This window comes from Gavia stellata, chromosome 30 (assembly GCF_030936135.1).
Source record: "Gavia stellata isolate bGavSte3 chromosome 30, bGavSte3.hap2, whole genome shotgun sequence".
NCBI lineage: Eukaryota > Metazoa > Chordata > Aves > Gaviiformes > Gaviidae > Gavia > Gavia stellata.
In genome coordinates, this window is record NC_082623.1 from 6,117,708 (window position 1) to 6,138,222 (window position 20,515).

Consider the following 20,515-nt stretch of genomic DNA (forward strand, 5'->3'; position numbering starts at 1 on the left):
TTTATCAGCACTGTAAAGCTGTCTTTATGTTCTGAAGCAGGAAATATTGCAGGGATATTTATAGCTTCAGCACCAAAGCCCGTTTGAATAGAAATGTTACTGCGGTCGGCAGAGCTGTCACATTGCTCAGTGGAGCAGGGAATTTTAGTGAATTTGTGAATTACCGTTTCAGTCTTGACAAGTCTTTCAACGAGGCTGGTGTGTGTCTGGAGCTGCTTTGGGGTTTCAGGATAATGATTAAAGACTTGGATCACTTTAAGAGGAGATTTAAATGGTATCTCGGAGATAATCGGTTTCCATCAATGAGACCCTCTAACAAAGACCAAGGTTTCCAAACTTTGCTGTGCTCCAGCAGCAGCAGCAGCTCGGCCCTGGACTCCCTTTTCCTCCTCCGTCTGCTTCCTTGGCAAGTTGGGTGAACAACTATATTGCACAGCTATACTGCATGGTATTTGTCTTGTAGCACCAGGAATGCATATTCTGCATTGCTGCCCAGTATTTCCACAAAGGATTAGCAACTCTTTCCTTCCATCACCTTTGTGGTGCAGGCAGGAATTCTGCCCTATTAATCTTTGTCATCACCCTCTATAGTGGATTTAATACTACCATTATACAGATGAATAAACTGATGCATGGAGAGAACAGGATCATTTGTCTTGGCAAACTTTCTAACTTTGTGGCAGAGGCAGGAGAGCACTTGGATTTTTCACATATCTGCGACCACCCTGGCCTTTGTAATTAAACAGGATTACTAATAAGCTACACTAGGAGAAAATGCAAAATAAATACTTTCACTCCCTGATTAAACCCATCCGTTATCATATACGTGGTAATGGATTGTTTCAGCAATCCATAGCTGAAGTATTGCAAATGCGCTGCAGAATTTAGCCTAACAAATGTTCCCATCATGCTGTAAACAAAATAATTTGTATAGTGGTGGTAAAACACATCCATAGCCCAATAACTATTGAGAAGGTCAAACTGAGCCTTCCATTGCTGGGTCAGTTGTGGATTTACAGTATTTCTTAGAGACAGGGGCTCTTGCAGATGCACAAAACCAGCTGGAAGGTTTGAGGAGCTGCTGCTCCTGCCTTTAGAACAGGCTGACAGAAGTCAGACGGATCATTTCACACCTCCAAACCTCACATTGCACAGGGCAAAGTGAGGCTCTCCAAGTCACCTCCTTCGCAACCCTCTGGCCGTCCTCACCACACCCCCCACACTGTCCACAGGGTCACTCTTCAGGTACAGAAAGCAGCAACTCACTCCGAAGGGAGCAGCTAATGCGCATCAGCCGGGTTCCTGTCCCGGCAGCACGTTCGCACCCCTCACCGTTTGACTTTGCTGGTCAGGGCTGCCTGGGCAAGACTGAACTACACAGTGGGGAGCACCAAATTGTATACAAATTTAGAAATCAGGAGCACAGGTTCTTGGTCTGCAACTTGTCAGAGTCTTAACAGGCTTGTAAAAAGAACTTGACACTCACAGTTTTGCTTTTCTAAAGTGATTGTTTCATTGAGCGGATTTTCAGAGTCTTATTTCATGGAGCTGAATTGTGAAAACCAGTAAGTGGAGGACGCTGGTGAAAAAGATCCTGTCTGTCCAAGACCGCAGAGCAGAAGCAGCATGGTGTGCTCCTAGTGCATTTCTTTCAGCCTTTAAAAATCTTAACCCAAGTCAGCTCAAGGCCTCAGGCAGATCTTGCCTCATTGAAATTAAGGGATTTAATTAAAGTAGAGTCTTCGGAACACCCTGGGCCACAGGTCTGCACCAGGAGGCAAGCAGGTGTCTATCCACCTGGTTCAGAACCACCTTCTCCATGGTACATTGCAGATTTGTCATCTGGTTTTGTATGAGAATCAGCAGCAGAGAACCTAACAATCTCCTGAAACATGAAATATCAAAAACACCCAGAAGAAAAGCCATCAGGGGGCTGGATGTTGCTCATGTTGCCTCTGCCCACAGGCATCCGAGGACTTTGTTTCTCTCTAACAGCAGACAAGTGCACCATGAAGATGGGATCTGCATACAATATTAGTGCATTATTTTCTAATAATCTTAGGCACCTCACCAAGACTATGAACATTATGGAGTTTCTGCCACTGAAAATGAAAGACAGTAGCTCTCCTTGCAAGCTGGATAGTTTATCCGTAATTGGAATTTGTAGTAGTGCATTTCTCTCCCTACATCCATAAATAAAGCTGGTGTTTTGGCAATTACTGATGTCTGCTGTCATTTTGCAAGGCTGGGTTTTTGATGAAGCATGTGGTGTTATAGGCTAATATTTCTCATTTCTACCATTCCCCAATTCTATTTTTTATGGAAATTGAGCTACAGTTTTATGCACAATGTCTCTATTTTTTTTTTACACCCCCCCACCCCCCGAGAAATGGGAGGGGCATAAGTGATGGAGAGAGAGATTTGGCTGAGTCTGCATCTTGGGGACGGGAGGAAGAAAGTGAGGCTCCACACAATGGATTTCTGGAGGGACCTCTGCATAAAGGAGGGAGTCCTCCAGCACCCTCGGAGGGTGGCAGTGGAAAAGTTGCAACAGCAGAGAAGAGGAAACCCCTTCAAGAAGCTAGAGATGTGTGGTTTGAGTCTCAGTAAGTAAAAGATCCCGACTCCAGACAGGGCAACAGCTGCATTTGTAAACATTATTTCTGATGGGTTTCCACTTCTGAGCTTGATTTACTGCCCGATTTGATTTTTTTGTTTCAACATACCATTTCCATCCCCTTCACCCTTTATTCTTCTGCTTCTTTTTCATCATCCCTCCTTCTTCTATAAATCTGTGCATTTTTTCCCCTCTCTTCCCTCTGAACTTCACTTCAGCCCCAAAATTCACCCATACCTTTCCGAATCCTATTCCTACTACATCTGATTCCCATCAAAATTACCTGTAAACCATCCTCCCTGTCCTCTTCTCTGAAATTTTTTCTTCTATCCCATGCTCCTTTTTCCATATATCTATTTACACTACATTTAATTGCTTATTAACATCACAGACCTGATCCAGTTCTTACTGAAGTCAGTGAAGACCCCCATAGCTATTAATAGGCACTGAATAAGAAACAGAAGCTTTGTACCTAGAGGTGATATATGTCATTTAGAGCTGAGGGTACTCCAGAAATAACAGGATCAGGCCTGATGTATCTGCATAGCTAATGCAATCAGTCCTGGTGAAAATAAATGCAGAAGCATTGCCTTCTGCTGTATCGGGCCTTCAGTGGACATATGTCTCAAGGATGCTGATAATAATCAGTTGTTTGAAATGAATTAGCTGGCTTTTCATTCTCTCTCTCTATCTCTGCTTCATGAATTTTCTCTTGTGTTTAGTAGGCCCATTTATAAAATATAGATTCCTATTGATTCCCAAGGAGAATGAACATTAATATACTCTAGTGTCCATCTGTTTTCTCCCCCACATGGCAGAGAAAAAGATTTATATGACTTTTCTGGGTATGCTGCTGACCTGCAATTGAGTCAACAATCAAGTCACACTAAATTAAACAAAGATATATTTCTTTTCCCAGCCTACACAAAAATGCTCTGCCAGTCTGCCTCTAGGGGAAGGCATGCATCTCCTCCCTGAGGTCAAGAAAAGCCAAATTCATTTGGACCAGAACTAAATTCATACATGAAGATCACCTGAGCAGCTGGATGCCATTTACCAATGGCAGTTTTGTGCTGTTTCAGGGTATTTGAAATAGGACCTTATATGCCCATGTACATACAGGAACACATATATACACAAATATACATGCATATCTATATGCATGGGTGTGTATAAATAGCTACATGTGAATATACATGCTTGTTCCACCCACTTCTGCGGATGCCCTTCATAATTAGGTGAACTATTTATCTTCAGTGATGACCAGTAAGCTGCTCTGCTTTCAGCAGCTTCAAGAAGACACCAGGCCACAGAAAGAGCCTTGAAGAATGAAAGACGCCATAAAACATCTCAAGATCAATTGCTGTAATTATTCTTTGAATAATTTTTCAGCCATTATTCAGGCCGTGCATATTTACATGAAAGGCTGTTTTCAGGCCAACCAGAAGCTCTCTAGCTTTAGGATTTACAGCTTATTGCGTACAAAAGATTTAGCATTGCATCCTTAGGAAATCCATCTGTAGATTGTTGTGAAGATAAAGAAAATATAAGTCCCTTTAATCTTCATGTCCTTTATCTGCCACTCATTACTGTTCAATACATTTTCTAGGAAGCCTCTGACAGTGACAGACTCGATGGCTTACAACTACGCAACTTCTTTTCCCCATTTCCAATAGTGACATTTACAAACTGCCAAGTACCTGGGACCTACGTACTAGAAAGCAGATCCTCATCCTTTTTGCATTTATTCAAGGTTCAGAGTCTCGCTGCACTGCCAAGGGAAGGGATAACAAAAGGGACAGCAAAAGGTTCATAAGCTCATAAATATGTGACAAGCTGTCTTGTCTTATTGCTCCTTTTAGCACACTGTGGTACTGAAATTGATAGTGTAATAGACTTTCTCCCAAATACAGTGAAAACCATCATGAGGTTTTTCATTTTTATCAGACCTAATTTTTATGCTGACAAAAAAATTATCAGTGAAAGGCAAAATATGAGCTGTTTGCTAGAGCATTAATTTTAAACATCTGGAATAAGATATAATGTGTGCAGATGTTTTGTAATAAAGACAGGTTACAAGGAAAATAAAATATATTGTGTGTTGCTGTTGCTCGTTAATATAAATTGACATCTGCTGAGTCTGGAGGTAAACTCTATGTTCTCCTGCCATCCAGGCTGGAATAGTACTCCATCTGCCATGTTAATGCAGCTGAACATCATTTGTCCCTTAAGTCATCCTTGATAGGTATAGACCTGGAACAACTATTTGAGATGATATGGAGGTTATATATTGGACTTATCTAAACATCTTCTTACACTGCAAGAAAAACTACTGAAAAACATCAGCTTAGGCTGTTTAAGCCGTACGGGAAAATATCTCATCCACACACAGCTTTCATATTCAGACGCTCTGAACATAATTTTGAATTTATTTCCAAAGGAGCTATTTAGTAGCAAACAGTTGGAAGCTACATTCACAAATCCAAGAACAAAATTCTGCTCAAACCTATTATACTCAGTGGTATATAATGGGCATGATGAACCCAAATGCTGATTTTTCACACATGGAGGCATTTTCCACTAATTTCAGGAAAATTCTTCCTTTGCAACAGAGTAAGTTTGTGGTCTTTGGCCGAAACTTGTGCCAGCCACAACAAATATAAGGAAGTTAAAAAAAGCTATTTTGCCTAAATTCAAACATGAGCCTAGACACATTTAAAATAGGAGAACTAAAGAGGCTAAATTTTTTAGTGTTTGAGATATTCCCTGTTCAGGGCCTGACTTAAGACAGCTCTTCTCAAAGACGAGGAAGCCATGGCACCTCTCCAGCCCTCTAACTCAACCAGTACAGAACCCTCCTAACTTTGGCGATGTTCTCCACTAGATCCCCCTTAAACCTTTGCTTCATATCAGTGTTTCCCTATAATTTCTAAAAGCTTTTTAATACTTGCAAATATTTTCAAAAATCTGGTTAAAATTTAAAGGAAAATCCACGTCAGATCATTTGAAATCTGACCATGAAGAATGTTTTTTGGGAAGCATTATCCTGAGCAGTGCAGCAGTGAAGAGACAATGTATTGCAAATCTACGAAATATTTTTTATATGGCCTAGTGTTAATGCAGAGTAATTAAGGGACATATACAATAGCAATTGTGAATAACCTCTATACCTGGTTGGCTTTTGGTACCCAGGAGGTGCTTTTGGGCTGCTGTAAACATTACCAGTTTACAGAAATGTTTGGTCCAGTTGTATGTGAAGTGTACCTTCCCCGAGCCATTAACGCAATGGGCACAGGTCTGTGTTTACACCCACCTCCGCACAACACGGTCCTCACGCGGCTCACAGGGAACCGCACTCATTTTCTGACCAAAGCTGGTCAGCGCTTCCATTTCCCAGATGTTCCCGACATCAGCCTGGCATCAGGGCAGCATAACCACGGCCACCAAAACAGGAAAAGCAGAGGAGGAATGGGGAAAGCACAGGCTTCTTGCAGTTTTCTGATATCCTAGGATTCCCTTTTTTTGGGAAACATCTCCAAAGCCACACAAGCCATGTCCACAATCTAAAATATCACCGTGGGTTTTTCTCCTCATTTGCTTTTAAAAATTGTTCTCTGATTGAATCCACAGGGATCCTGAAGGCAAGAAAACGTGCTCTGTGTGATGAAATACTTAAATAAGATTGCAGTGAGAACAGGACCGGTGCCTGCACCACTCACACGTTGGAAGAATTTGGTCGCATGTCAAACATTTCAAAACACGAGGAAAAAAAATAAGCTCAAGGCAACTCCTGGAATAAACCTTTGGGGACCCAATGAGAAATTGCCACCAAATGAAAGCATTACAAGAAAACAGATGGAGAATGAGAGGAACATCAGAAAATCAAATGACATGTTTAAAAGGGCAAAACATCAATACTACCCAGAGAATTGATAAAATATGTCATTTTAAAGGATGCTGTAAAGCAAAGAAATCACAAAATGCATTCTGACTATGAAAGGGGAGAAAAAAACAGCACATGCATCTACCTTTATAGATAGTTCCAGTACCCAAGAAATTATATTTTATTTTCAAGAATGTGTATATATATGTAAATATATAAAGGAAGATGCACTACTGTTCACAAAAGGTTTGAAGTCATTAGAGAATGACAGAATGTGACATGAACATTGGCAAGATATGTTCATTTACCTTAGTAAAAGTTACAGGATCCACCGTTTGGGCTTAGAAATTCCTCCTAACCACATTTCTCCCCAGATTGCCCCTGTTGTGACACTTGTGTGTTTATGCACCCTCTGTTTGTTTCCTGCTGAGCCCCCCGAGCACAGGAGGGGGACACTCTCCAGTGGGTATCTACTGGCAAATTTAATCTGGAAAACAAATTAACTAAAGCACTTCGATAATTTTATTAGATACTGGTTGTTTACCTACAGGATCCTTGTCTGAGGAGGCTCTGACCACATTATCTAGAATAACGAGTTTAAGAAATGAGACATGAGGTGTTTCAAATATGTACCAATTTACTACTTTCATGCTAGAGGGATTAATTCTTCCTTCATTTCTTCTACATATAACACTCTCAGAAGTCAAACTGTATCCCCAACAGGAACAAATGAGGGCAGCTTAAGAATTAAGAATGGCCTGTGATATTCATTGGACTTCTGCTATATACTCCTCATCTTAATTTATATCATCAGGACCACTAACTATTGCATTCATCAGCCGCAACAGGTACTGTAGTGCTAAGCACTAGGGAAAAAAGTGTAAGTCCATTTTTTAAAGTGAATATTCATCCACTTCAGATGGGAAGTGATGTTCAGACAAGCAGTATTTGTTTCAGCGAGCAGGCCCCTCGTGCTCCAGCCAGCTACAGAGATCACACAGTCACAGAATCCTTGGGTTGGAAAAGGCCTTTAAGATCATAGAGTCCAACCACTGTCAGTAGCCTGGAGAGAAGGTGTCACAGAACTTGCAGAAAAAAAAGTATAGCAGTGAAAAGTTTTAAGCTGAAGAAAAACCTGAAGTTCTCAGGAAGGGTTATAGCATGGAGACAAAAGAATAGCTCAGAAAAAAAACAAAAGTTGTATTAGATTCAAAAGCCTTAATGTTCAGTGCTGATAATGGCACTCGTAACAGTAAGCCATCCATCAGAAGTAACTTCAGAAACTCTCTCTCCTAGTCTGAAACCAGAGAATACTCCCTTGGTTTGTATTTCTAGAAACCTGGAGGTTTTTTCAAAAGGTAGCCAAAGCATTTATTTTTTCCAGAATTGGGCTAGAAGTGGAACAAAACCAGGCTTCTCCTGTCAGTGCATTCCAGTGTTTGGGATCAAGACAGAAGTATTCCAATATTTTGAAACTGTGAAGAAAATGCTGCTTGGCCTTTGTCTGCACAGACAGGGGAGGATAAAAGTGGAGCAATGGGGTTTTTTTGTCCTTAATCACATAAGATTCATAGTTTGCATGAAAATCAGCCCACACTCTCCTCATTTGCAATCCCTGCACAGAGACAAGAATCAAAGCCACGTGCTGATCACTAAACTGGCTCATCCCTTCAGGACAGTCCTGCTGGCTGGCATTAGGGAGGGACTTCACACAAAAACTGGGTTTGGATGCTCAGCTCATGCTTGGATTAAGAGTATAGGGCATTTGGCAAACAGAAAGGTTTAGGTGGATTGCAAACAAATCATAAAAGCGTTGAGTCTTCATGAAAAATAAGCTGGTTTTGCTGATAATGAACCACAGTAGCAAACAACAAAGAGGGGAACTGCAAGATCACGTGAAGGACTCAGAGTTCATATCAAAGGCATAGAAAGTGGTAACGTGCAAGGACTTAAATCTGCATCCTCTTGGAAAAAACCCAATAATAATACTACTCAGCAGCAACACTGCTGTGAATTCCTAGGCCTGACAGCTCTGCTCACATGCGAAAGCAGCATGTCCTACGCCTCCCAGGAAGGGTCCCCAGCTACGAGACAGCAGGCGCGACTCCCCTTCCCAGCTCTGCTGCTGAAGACCTGAGACATCGGGCAAGTCCCTGCACCTCTGGTTCCTTCCCAGACTTCGGCCCTCTTCCCTGTTTGTAAATCTTTCAGGGCAGCGAGAGCTTTTTCCCAGTGTTTGACAAAACAGTCTCAGGGTGGTCCCTTACGTGCTACTGTAAACACAAGGTTAGGTTTCTTTTCTAAACTGCCTTGGGGAGAAAGCTGTCGTTCCCAAAGGAACAGAAGACCTTAGGGAGCCCAAAGATCTTCAAGGTGTATTTTGTATCCACGTACTGCACACTTTGTGTTCCTCTGAATAACCCAAGAAGGTGAAATACAATTACTGAGTTCTCTTAGGGTTAGGGTTTTTTTTTACTTTATTACCAGTATAAATATTTACCTCAGCAATACTCCAATTATTCACTGAAGTCATTGTGCTGGTGTGGCACAATGATGTAACGGAGAAGGCCTGGCAGTCCAAGTTGCCCATCACAGCAGCATTTATTGCTAGCACCAAATACAAAGAGTAATGATCTTTTTTTCCTGCCCAGAATTTTCAGCTCTTAAGAGTATTTACATGCTTGTACCAAAATTATCTTTGTGATATAAAAACTAATCACTAATTAAGTAATTTATTATTTATCAAGGTATACTTTAAGTGCTAAGATTTTAAAAGAATTGACTCAAAGTCTCCTGGCTTTTCACCGCAATCTTCCCGAGTTCCTCTGAACAGAACAAACATGCAATCAGGAGTAAGTTGCATTAACGAGCGACACTTTTTTCATCTCGGAACCATTCAATGGGCTGTTGCTCTTTTTCTGAGTTCCATTTCTTTTCAAAGAAAGTAGATGAAAATGTAGATATGATTTTGGAATAATTGCATGTAATCCATTGGTCACAGAAGAATAAATCATACCCTTTTCTCTTTGAAGCTTTGTAACTGGTTTTCCCAGCTCACGGGGCTGTGAGCTGAGCGATGCCGTGCTGCGTGGTGGGGATCAGCTCCCATGGGCTCCTCCCCTGCCAGATCAAAGGGATCTTCTTGCACAAAGAGCACTAGAGAGCATCTGAGCAAGATCCAAAGCCAGCACTGAGACAGACTCCTGGAGAGGCGCGGGGCAGCGGGAAGGTTTGCTGACCTGTTTAGAGCAGGCTGTTTTGCCACCGTGGCTTCACGGGCCCAGACCATGCACAGCAGGTTACAGGACTCAAGCCTGTATTGCAGAGACACAAGCAGTAACTGCAGGCAGAGCTGCCTGGAATGTCAGTTTTTGGTTCTCCCTATGCCAGGAGAAGGCAACCCTATAGGCATAAAAACATTATCCTGCAGAAGCGCTCTTTGCTTAATGCAGCCATACCAGCAAAGCTCTGCTTTATGCTAATTCAGTGCATCCATCTGCTACAAGCTGGAAAAGACTTGCTGGAAAAAGCCTTGCCAATACATCTGCACTGAGGACTTCTTGTACAGCTTTGCTGGTCAGACTTTGGACCTTTTTACAACACTAGCCACTGTCGTGAGGAGACAGGCATTCGGAGTGTACTCTACCACAAACTGTGGAGAGAACCTTGCCAAAGATGGCATGGGAAGAGCTTCCAAAGCTGTCTGTTGTTTGCTGCTTGCAGGTGCTACTGTGACCCAGGCATCTTAGAAAGAAAGGATGTAAAAAGCTCAAGAGGACATCCCATCCATTACACTGCCTAAGAAAGGGCAATCTGCCTTCTAGTTGTCCATTACATGAAAAAATAAATGAGCAAAATAATCAATATAGCAGTCACAAATAAATTCATATTCTTAGAGTACAATTTCACTTAACTCCTAGTGTTTTAATTGTGTCTCCATCTTTCATTCAACCATTATGATCAGGTGCTGTTTATAGGAGAAGGACCCTTGCTGCAAAGACCCAGTTATTCTTCTTTTTCCTCGCCTTGCTGGGATTCCTACCAGTAGAGCACCTGTAAATATTTGATGCAGTTTTAGCATAGTAAGCAGAGGGAAACATCTCCCCAAACAACTCCAGTCTACCTTTGTGAAGTGCTGCGTTGATGTGCTGTGCAGCCGCGGCTGCTCTGTCAGGGATCTGGCATACTGGCAGTCTTGAAAGCAGAAAATAAGAAACACACACTCTGATTGAAAATTATGGAAAGCAGGTCTCTGCTGCTGCTGCTCACGCTGCCTGTCTGGATCTCATAGGTAGCTAGAAGCATATCTTCACATTCCATAATAGATGAGATGTAAAACTAATTTTAAAACAAACTATTACCATGAAAGTGTTTCACTTTATCTCTGTGTAAAGACTGCTTTTCACATCGCTCCTTGGCTGCCACATAGCAGAGCTGGAAGTCCCGGCAAATAATTTACAAAGAATGCATTAGAGGAGCTATGTACTTACAGCGCTCGTTAACACCTGTTTCAGAGGCCTAATGTTAACTTGCAGTTATGTATCATTTACCAAATCACAGATGAGCAATCATTGGCCAACTGCTGGTGTTCTTGCGATTGAGGCTGGGTCACACTGAAACCCCCTTTGTCTCTGAATTATTAAAATATGGGAAGTTCTAAACTGACTTACGAATGGGACAAGTCGCAAATCTCCATGTGCATGCATGCATCTGCTTTTTAGGCCAAGATCACATGCCAGGGAAATGGCAGCATTAGATATAAGTTAATTAGGCATAGATGAGTACTACAAGAGCAAGTCAGGCACCCAAGCTGAAATCAGACATCCACGTGGCCAGGGCAATTTAAATCCCCAATAAGAGAATAAAAAAATTGGTAGGAAAAAACCCTAAGAACAGCAAGATTAAGCATGTGACCACAAGGTGATCATGATCCAACTCTCCTGGGAAGAGCTGGGCAGAATATGTTTTCCTGTGTTGTAAACATTTTGGAAATAACACCACAGTTTCCCCATTCTGCATCAGAGTGGCCTGAAACGTTACTAAATCCACTATGGAGGGAAAAATAAAATAATAACTAAGAACACAGATAAAGTTTCTACCACCCAACAAACAGATTCTCTGAGCTATGGAAGAACCTACTTTGACCTCCTGTTCCCAGCAATATGTAATTATTTATGTTTGGTTTTTTTAAACCAGGAATTCTAGTACAGACCTAGGTTTCATTATAACCTATTTGTTACTAAGAAAAGCTTTGAATTTTTACAAGCAGATATTCCCTGGGAAAACACACACACATCTCCCCCCCAAACCCTGACTCAATTCACACGATTTTTTCTGGGGCCAAACCTCCCTTCCATTTTATTTATAATGCTTGCATGTGTTTATATCCATCCTGTATCCTATGGTCTGGGGAGTTCAGCAATGAGGTAGATCAGGGATGAGCTGCACAGACACCTGGTCTGGGCTCAAGCCAGCAGCAACCTCACACTGAAAAGATTCATTTCCAGTTCCCAATCACTGCATCCCTCTATTCATATGTGTCTGGCTGATATCCTAGATTATACTGTTAAGAATTAATTTCAGAAGCACAATTCCAGCATATAAACTGTGCTGCTTGTTTTCAGATGCCATCATTTAGAGAATGTTCAAGGGAATTGTAAAACAGGATTCGCTTTATGATGCGGATGAAGTCGGCACTGAATTCTAAATGAGCTGGATACCACATGCTAAATTGTGTCAGCAACACCTCAGTAAACAGAAATACGAGCTTTTCTCTGCCTCTTTGAGACACCTCTCCTTGAGTGATCCTTAGAGTGGCATCCTTATCAACCTAGACAGAACAGACTAGATTGTACGACAACGCTGTCAGTTGTGCAGGGTTTGAGATACATTTCCAGCGGGGTGTAGTCAGCAGGTGTAACAAGGATGTGGTCTCTCAGATCAGTACTTTTCAGAGTTGTAGTTTAGGTAATATATTAAAACTATCTGAAACATTATCTCCCATTCCCTGCAGAGATCAATAGCCAGTGGAGCTCTCAGACCTGAGAGTTTCATAGCCCACTTTCCTCCTTGCTTCATTGCAACAAAGAGGTGTAATGCTCTTCCTCATACCCTCTCCACCTTTCCTTGTATCGCAAGCGACCTGTAGCATCCACATGAACAAAACAAACTAGGAGCCAAGGTCGCAGCTCTGACCCTAAGAGTTTGTAAAATAAGTGATCTGCAAGCAGTGATCACAAGAGTGACAAAATGGAGCTCTGATAAACAACCTTTAATGGCCCAGCTATGCCTTTCCCCCAGGGCTATACATCTCCCAAGTACAGATGTGCTCATGCGACCCTGGGAATCGGGCGTACAGAAAAACACAAGTGGCAGTATTTTCCGTATCACAGTATCTGGAATATTCCATCTACTTAGAATGAGAAAGAGCATAAGTGCTAAAAACAGGACTAGCTCACAAGCACTAAGGCTATGCTTACTCAAACCATTCTCCTTTCAGTACCGCAGGATTTGTGCCCTGCTCAGCTATGCAGAAGTAATCAAAATGGTACCTCACATCCATCAAAAGATCCCAGAGCACAGCAAGTTTTGACTTTTGAAGTTTGTGCATCCAGCCATGGAAAGAAACAGGTGATTGCATCTGGCATGAAAGTGATAGATTTTCTTAGGAAGACTTTGACCTGAAGTACCAGGATACAAGCAATTGATAAAAGCAGCGTGCTTTCACTTTGTTTCATCTCTTCCTCCCCTCACCGCAGCTTGACAGACCAGACCCACAACTAAGATGTGAGGCACTTAAATTTCACTGCCATTGACACACACTTGATACATCGTTTGGGCTTTACCCATTGCAAGGTAGGATCTTAAAAGAGCATACTTCATTATATCTCAATAAAAGGCAGCGTGGTCAAAATAGCAACTGCCAATTTGCAGGACAGTGTGGATTCCAATCTGTCTGTTATTTATGTTATAACGGAAATGGGATGGAAGAAATGACAAATACGCTTAGCAGATATGATGAGCATCCAGACGGAAAGGCATTATTAGCAAACATTCATTTAGCAGAGGCAACTACTGCTGCTACAGCCTGGGTAGCGTGTTGGACGGAACATGAGCTTGGAACAGGAATACCTCAAATGAACATGCAGGGAAGAAAAATGATGAAGGAAAATATCACTGGCGAGGCTGCATATGGCAGCGAGTGCCATGCCAGGACTGGGATTCCTTCATCCACCAAGATGGGCAGAGTTCTGCATCCAAACATCGCAATTAACTCTTTGAATGTCCCTCTGGGATCTGAGGAGAATTAGGAAAACGGGACTTCAGACCCTGCCTGAGGTAAGGCATTGCTGAAAGCCGAGTGTACCCGGCCAGATGCAGACAGCTGTGCACCAGTCCTGCACAACCTGGCCTAGGTGAGAGGAAGGAACAGGCTCCGACCCCAAGGCTGGGTTTCTCTGCTAGCACAGCCTGCAGCTGACACCAACAGGTTTTATTCTGATGCCTCTCCCACCCTGTGCTTCCTTGTTCCCATAGCACACATGCTGCTCTTTAGTCTATAATGAAAACATACGAAGGAAAAAAACCCAGGCAAACACCAACCCAGCCAGCATCCTCCTGCTGTCCCCACACAGGGACTTTATCACTGCCCTGCGCATGGTGTCGACTCTCACTCCTCGATGCCAATTCCTACAAACCCTGCACTAGAACCAAAGCGATTTACTGACGGAGCAGGCAGCAGAGCCGGGCGACGTGCAGCTGCCTCGCACAGTGCTGCGGTGGCTCTTTTAGACTTTGCTTTCACCTCTTTGGAGTGTCTACAGCTCTTTGCAGTCCTGCTTCTCAGTGCTCTGCTCAAGCCACATGCATCCTCACAGCAGGTTTGCCGTTATCCACAAGAACAACAATATTTCTAACAGGACTCTGAAATTCCTAGCTAGAGAGATATTGAATATTTTAAACCTGTCATGCTCAAAAGCTTCATTTATGTCAAAAAATCTAATTTAGTACAGGGCTTCCAGACTCCAGTGACAAGGCCCACTCTTTTCGAGGGAAAACACTGATGAAGAAAAGCACCTCCTGAACTTCCAGTGAGCACATTGACTGCAGGATCTTCCCTGAGGAAATGACAGTCCCCAGGTGTTTGCAGAGCCGTTACCATGACAGGGTTTTGATCTCCACAGAAATCTTTGAGTCTGCCTCTAACACAAGTGATAATAAAATAAAACTTAACCTTTTCCTTAAGAAAAGCCAAGTGGGTGCTTCTCGAGCACAAGCTGCTCTTGGCAGGCATTGGCTCTACCTGTCTTTTTTTTCTAAAATTAAAGATGAAGCTGGAAAAGTGGGGACCCAAAACTTAACTGTTTCATCTCCCTTTCACAACTCAAATCAGATGCGATGTTTTGATGAGGAAACACTAGAAGAGACCACCACCACCTCAGCACCCCTCTGTTTCACCCCTACTGCCCTCCGCCAGCCCCGTCCCACAGCCTCCTGCCCTCGGACTGACAGCTACCGCCGCGCACAAAGCCTGCGCCCACAAGTCCAGTTCTGAATTCTGGTAAGACCATCCACCCTGCATTTACATTCCTTCTCCTGTCAAAGCAATGGTGACATTAACAAGCATACTCAGAGGGGGGCTTTGTGCCAATTAACAATTTCTCATTAGCTTAATTAGGGGACACATGTTTTTAATCACAGCTAAGAATGTGGAGTGATTGAAGAATTGATTCAGAGCTTTTGAGAGCATCACTGTCAGTGTATGGAATTTAATTCGGCAGATGTGGTTAAAGAAAGAGAGCAAGGGCCTTAAACGACTTTGGCTAAATGAGCTGAATGGCAGGCTGAAGCACAAGGAGCCGCAGTTACACGGACAGCACTTCCCACCCATGACAGTCTACTCTGAGTTTTCAAGACACTGAGAAACATGTATAAAAACCCCACCACCAACACCGATTTAATTCTTGGATTGGCATCTGTCATTTTGCAGTAGAAATATGTCCTGTCTGCTAAGTGCTATGCCTTCTTCTAAGCAGGACATACCTCCCTCCCAGTCTTCTCCTCCATGATTACCTTCCCCAAAGATGAAGGAATTGCAGCAACCTGGTGGTTTTATCTCAGACATTTCAGTTCCATTCAAAAATCTTCTCCTAGACTCTCAAATGTAAGTGACAAGTTACCCTGGGACATCACTCAAGCAGGAGTAGGGTCCCATGTGTAACGAGAAGGTCTCAACATCATCCAGAGCGTGCGAGTTACTCCCCCAGGGAGGCTCTGATGGGGCTTGCTGCTGACACAGAGCCACTTGCAGCAAGAGACCTTTGCAAACCAGATGAGATGATACAGCTTTAGTCACAAGGAAGTCACTCCACATCTCCCCGGACAGGATTCGACCTTCCTATTACTAAACAGCTAATTTGAGATCCTGGATACTATAACTTCTTTCTGTTCCATGGCTTCACCCCCTACGATAAAATCCCTTTTGCTTATCAGGTAAGATGTGTATCGCTTTAGAGATGATCATCTAAACACTGACCAGGCCAGTGCCCTCTCCAGCATCAAGTTCAGACAACCTAAGACCTCCTTTAGTGTCAATATTATGCACTCTCAACTCCTAAGTTAACCCTGGCAGTTCTCAAAGGAGAGGAGAGCAAGTAAAAGGTGGTTTGAAATCATCTGGGTTAAAAGTCTCTGTCACTAGACATTGGAGCCAGAGAGTTGGCACTAACACAGATCAAAGTGTGACACCTGAACCAGATGTTTTGAAAAAGTAACTGAGGCTTCACTTGCTTTTCATAGGGTAATGCACAGTGTCGCAGCAGAAGGCGGAGAAACACAGACCTATCAAAAGGGTTTCATTGCAAAAAATGAAGATGTAATATTATTGCTGCAGGAAAGCAAATATAAGTACTGGCATCCCTCTGCTCTCCATCTTCCTGATCAGCAGTTGTCGTTCCCCTGTTCATTGTAACTCTAGCTTTTATTTAATAGTGTTACTTAACATATCCCTTTTGTCATCTTATTGTGACCTTGCCTTTGAAACATTGGAACATAACATACTGTAGCATTTGCACAATGCAAGAAATGATGACACTTACCAGCAATAGTATACATAGGAATAAAAGCCCCAAGGTCTTTGGTAGCAGTAACAGCATTTATGCAAGTGCTAAAATGAGTGGTTTCAAGCAACAAAAACATACGAATGGAAAAATTGTCAGCATGGGCTTGACAAAAAGAGGTTGCCTCTAATGCAGCTGGGTCAGCAGATCTGAACCTGTTTCTACACTACCTCTACAGACCAGGAGTCTGTAATCAGAAGCCACCTTTTTTATCCAGTCTTCTGCTTCACAGATCACATCACTGCCTTCTTTACAGAGAGAAGGAGCAGATTAAATGGCTGCCCAACTTTAAATACACCTGAAAAATAATTACACTACAGACTTACATTGCCTTGACTTTGTGTTGGCATTTAAACTCACCATTATAACTTGGTACCATTTCACACATACACTTTAAATGACCGCATACAGTTTAGGGCAACATGTTAAAAGACTACAGCTTTGATGAACACCTGTATTGCCCCATGTCTCCACTGCTATGAGTCAGGTCTGCTGTTTTAACATACCCTCATTCTGCATCCACAAGCCCATTCCTCTTTTAGGAAACTGAGCTGAGCAGCTCTGCTCTAGAGGATGTCTTGTCTACTGGTTTCATCCCTCAAACTTTGGAGAGTCACAAGTTTTAATTTCTTTCACATCAGCCACCTCCAAGGGATTTCCTTATCAGGTTGCAGGCACAGTGTGGGTATTGCAACAACAAATTCTGGTTGATTCCAAATCAACTCAGAGCTGTTTGTCACAGGCTTACACTGACCTCGTTAAAGCTTTGTTGTCTCAACAAATTTGGAATATGTCATCTAAAATGAGAACGACTTCACTGTTTACTAAACGTGCATGTAGATATCTTGTTTCTCCCCTTGATTTGTTTTTTAACATATTCTCCTTTTCCCCATCCAAATATAATAAATATTGTGGAAAGGTTAAGGTCAGAAATAGATGGATTCTCTAAGCTAGTAGACTGGAAACATTCAACGAATGAAATCAGCAGAACTGAAGCCAGCTCTAATAGCTTTCATTTGTTATGTTTGCCTTCTTCCACTAATCTAACACCCATGTTTTTGTAGGAGAGGAGTTAAACATAACTTTTTTTGTCTTCCCAGATTTATGAGTAATATGTAGCAAATCAGGCAGATCACCCATGCAAACAGTAGCTTTCCAATTCTCAGAAATGTTCATCTTGAATAAAAATTGTATGTGGGATCTTTTAGAAATGTCACAGCCCTTGTGTAAGCATAGCTATTGATTTCACCTTTAGAGTAGCAATTATAAGATATATATGCGATGTCGATGTTGTTGTTAATGAAACTTATCTTTCCCTACTCAGTATTCTGCTTATTTTCTTCTATATAGAAATTGAGGAAGTTAAAAATCATGCTGCAGTACCAGTTAGTGATGTATTACAGAAAATAATCATATTTTTCAGAGCATCATTCATCCTGAGAGATCCCAAACTGCTCGTGAAATATTTGCATAAGCACACATTTTCTAAAACAGTGGCAGAAAAGAGACATTATGAGGATCCCTCTGCCCTTTCAACAGCTACACAAAAGTCAGGAGGCAACAGGTTTTGGAGGATTCAAGTCAGCTTGTGGAGCCAGACCAGCACAGAGCAGGTCGCTCTTCCCTCCTGCACCGGAGACCTTAGAGCAGGAGCCCTTTTCCAGGGAGGGAACAGGCAGCTGCACTCCCCATGCCACATAACATTGCAAAGGATAGACTAGGATTAAATACATAAGGAGAAATCCCTCGTTTTAATGGCAATTGTAACATTGGATGGACTTTATGTATTTTCTCACCTCCAAAGATGAAGGGCTAGGCTATCCTACTGAGACCTAATCTGTATTTCCAGTAGAATTACATTTATCACATCTGTTGATTCACCCAGCTGGTTTTGGATATCATGCTCTTTTCTCCCTCCTATTTCTTATTTCTCTCTACAGCCAACTTTTCAAAGTCAAACTGATGATGTATTACAGAAGACAATTGCATTTTATACAGCATCGTGATTTCCGAACATCTTTGTCACCCACACAACAATTCCTGTGCTCAAGCAATATTAATGGATACTTCCCTGAGGCAACACTAAAATAGCCCAGAGAACCTTCCGACGAGGGCAAAGCAGTTTAGAGGGTGATCCATCAGAGCAGTGGCCCGAGACCCCCAGGTCTGACAGGCTACAGCAGGCAGCCGCACACAGCCAGCACCGCGGGGCTGGGAGGGAATGCGCTCGCATTCTCTACTTCTCCTTTTTGCCACAAGCCTATGGCATCAGGGAGCCCTTTGGGAAGCGTACACATGGCATTCAGCCATTTTCTGCCACCTGGAGACACAACACCCCTCCCATTCGTTTCAGATTCTACGTTATTATGTTCCATAAAGACATTTGACTTTGGCCTAGAGTAAAAGTTATGTCACTTCTCAAATCATTTCTCCAAGATGAACAAAAACACCAAGGAGGGTTAAAGAAGTAGAATTACATACCTTCTGTAGCAATCTAGTTGCAGTAAATGGAAGACCTTCATTCACAAACACAGAGTACACAGTCAGCCCTTGAAGGCTCCATCCCAGAAGGGTCACTGCTGGCTGGCACATATGCAGAACACGTGAGGCTTCAAGCCAGCTTGCTCACACACTCAGCTCTTCCCCGTCACTTTTCAGAGCTATCTATTACTTTAGGATCTGTTCTGCGAGGAGGCCTCTCCCTGAGCCAGGTTGTTCAGCAAAAAACCAAACATTCCCCCACACAACAAGCAACATCCCAGCAGCATCGCCCACAAGCCCCCAGCTCCCTGACTTTATAGCTCAACTGCAGCGGTTTGGACACACCTGCAGGCATGACTCAACAGCAATTACCATGCAGGCTCCATAAATTATAATGATTAATTGATAACAGTAACTTTAAGCACCTGCAGTTTTGAAAAATAAACAAACAGTCAATTAGAGAAGCTTACAATTCACACCTGAGTCACTGCTCCCTGCTTCTTCTTTCTTCCTTTTTTTCGGTAATAAACCTGTGATGTTAACCAGAACTGATATTCAGGCACTGCTTTGTATGATGTTGTCATTATCAGTGTTCAATTCAGAGGATGAGGCCAAGAAGTCAATGGTCAAACTAGTCCATAAAAGCAGGTCAAGGAGAAACAATGCACTGGGGAAAATTAGAGAAAATTATCTATTATCTTAGGGCTTGAATGTCAGCTGAGTCTTCTGGGCAATACAAGTAACAACAATGATCAGCAGCTGAAGCTGCCAGGCTTAGGTGCTTAGAAAGTAGCTGAAACTCACTGGAAAAAGGAGAGCTTTTAAAAAAGCTGTTTAAAAATACAATAATTTCTATAAAGAATAAAATTAGTTTAAATATTTATAGAATATGAAATAATTACTGCAAAGATTGAGAAAAAGAGGGAAATTGTTAAACAAATAAATTGACTATAAACAAACACATTTCTCAAAGAAATAAAGGGATTATGGCAAAGCTTGCCTGTGAAAATTGATAAAAAGCCTTATTCTGAATTTTCTCTCCATCCATTAAGAGCTAGCCATGTGGAGAAATTATTAGTAGCTGTAATATTTCAACCTGTATTTTTAGTCAGTCATTCAAATTAATGCAAAGCAGATGGAGTGGACCATATTTTCCTAAATCACACACATTAAAATATGTAATTGAAGTTTTTGAGCTTGGAAACTAAAATGTACTACAGGCACCGTCCCAAGTCCCACGTTATCTACCCTGACCTACGGAACCAAGGGCAGGTACCGCGGATTCGTGACACACCTGGAGCATCTCCTGTGCCACGCTGCGGATGAGCCCTGTTTTGGGAGTCCTTGTTTGGAAATGATTTGTAGAAAATGGGGCTACTGGAAGAGTGGTCCGTATTTTTTCCCCCAAATCAAGGA